At 37.6% G+C, this 2,053-nt stretch overlaps 1 pseudogene; it reads left to right on the top strand.

Annotated features, from left to right (window-relative positions):
* The first annotated feature begins 241 nt into the window (after positions 1-241).
* The window catches only part of LOC106337948, a 17,609-nt pseudogene continuing 15,797 nt past the window's right edge, over positions 242-2,053 (top strand).

The raw sequence follows: 2,053 nt of genomic DNA, 5'->3' as shown, positions 1-2,053 counted from the left end.
TATTACTTTCGATTCTTTCATATTGATTGTGTTGTGCGTGGCCCAACAGATAACCGGGACCTTCAGGGAAGGCTAGGTTAGCTTGGCTTTCCTCCGATTAACAAATCTCGACGGTGTGAATTCCGGTTCCCACATTGAGGTTCATCAATACGAAGGAGGCATTATACTTAAACAAGATCGATATGCGCAAAGGATACTTATAGAGACTGGCATGAATTTTTGCAATGCAACTCATGTGCCTATGGAGAAGAATGCGAAGTTCTCAAAATCGCCTACTGAAGCAAACATTGACGAGAAGGAGTTTGGCAGGAGCGTTGGCTGTCTCAGGTATCTACTTCACACTCTCCCTGATCCATCATTCTTTGTTTGGGTGCTAAGTAGATATATGCAAGAGCCAAAAGAATCACATGGTGCAGCCTTAAAACAAGTTCTGAGATACTTAAGGGGAACATGTTCTCTTGGTCTTCGTTTCACACGCACCAAAGAAGTGAAGTTGTTGGGTTTAGCGACAGTTCCCATAATGTAGACTTGGATGATGGAAAGAGCACAACTGGTCATATATTTTATCTGGGAGAAAGTCCTATCACTTGGTGCTCGACTGAACAAGAGATAGTGGCTTAATCATCTTGTGAGGCTGAGTTTATGGCAGCAACTGAAGCAGCAAAGGAAGCAATTTGGCTTCAAGAACTCTTGAGCGAAACCTTTGGAAAGGAAAGCAAACGGGTGACTATTAAGGTTGATAACAAGTCGGCTATTGCACTTACTAAGAATCCAGTCTTCCACGGACGCAGCAAACATATACATAGAATATTTCACTTCATTAGAGAGTGCGTTGAGAAAGAACAAGTTGAGGTGGAGCATGTACCCGGTAGCGAGCAGCGAGCTGATATACTAACCAAGTCACTTGGAAGGAACAAGTTTAAAGAGATGAGAAGTTTGATTGGTGTCGAAGATGTAGGAGAAGATAAGCTCAAGTTTAAGGGGGTGAATGTTAGAGTAAGCTTGAAGTAACTTGAGATTGAAGCTACCTAATCCTAGTGAGTTATGGAAATCTATAAGGATTATGAAATATTGTTTTATGTTAAACCTATTGTGTTTAGAAAACTTTGATTCCTATACAAGAAGATGTCAAGATATGACATAGCTTATGAGTGATTTGATATTGTGATTTGAGAACTTGAGTGATTGAATAAGAGGACTTCTTATTGATAACGATTGTGTGATTCTATATTCTATATGTCATTTTCATGTCTCTGGTCTATGTTTGGCATTTTTGTGTAATGAGAAATTAAGTCAAAAACCATTCCGAGAATTTAAACATCGTTAATCTTCATTCACATGACTATATAAAGTTCAATATTAGGTATGTAAGTTTAGCATACAAATTTCCCCAAATTATACATATCAGCCCACCGGTTTCTTTTACGGCCTATTCTTCAAAATGTTCGCATATTAATTGGTAAAATAAGTTAATATCACATTGCAATACATTAAGGAACTAACAGAATTAGATCATCATCTATCTATATATATAAAGAAGAGTTTCCTTCATTCATAGGCTGTCCACGTAGGCGGACACGTCACTAATTCGAGTCTTGAGAAACCGACACGTGTCACGGTCAATCAAAAGTTAATGTTTCATTAATTCTTGAATTTAATGGGTTTTATGTGTTTACTACGTTCCAAATACATATTCTCTAAAAAAACGGTATACGAAACTTAGGGAAAGTGGCCGTCGAGCAACAATTTTCGTTCAGTCAACTGTCAATAGAAATCCAACGGTTTCACCGGTGACGAACGATTCCGATCAATGTCAGTCGGAAGCCGAATAGACTTCTTTATTCTGGAACTGTTACAGAAATTAACTTGGTTCATACATCTTCATTAACATTCACATTAATACCTACTCTCTACTTCTCACACGATCTGGCATTCAATGAATCTCCTCATTCATTCATTTGTGTTAATCCTCCATTATAAATATGAAGGTTTTCTTCCAAGAAAATCATCAGTTCATTTCTCTTAATAAACAACACAAAAAGGTGATGAAAAA

The sequence above is a fragment of the Brassica oleracea genome, chromosome C4, assembly GCF_000695525.1.
Source record: "Brassica oleracea var. oleracea cultivar TO1000 chromosome C4, BOL, whole genome shotgun sequence".
In the NCBI taxonomy this organism is placed as follows: domain Eukaryota; kingdom Viridiplantae; phylum Streptophyta; class Magnoliopsida; order Brassicales; family Brassicaceae; genus Brassica; species Brassica oleracea.
Note: the sequence above shows the minus strand (reverse complement) of the source record. Positions and strands in the feature narration are given on the sequence as shown.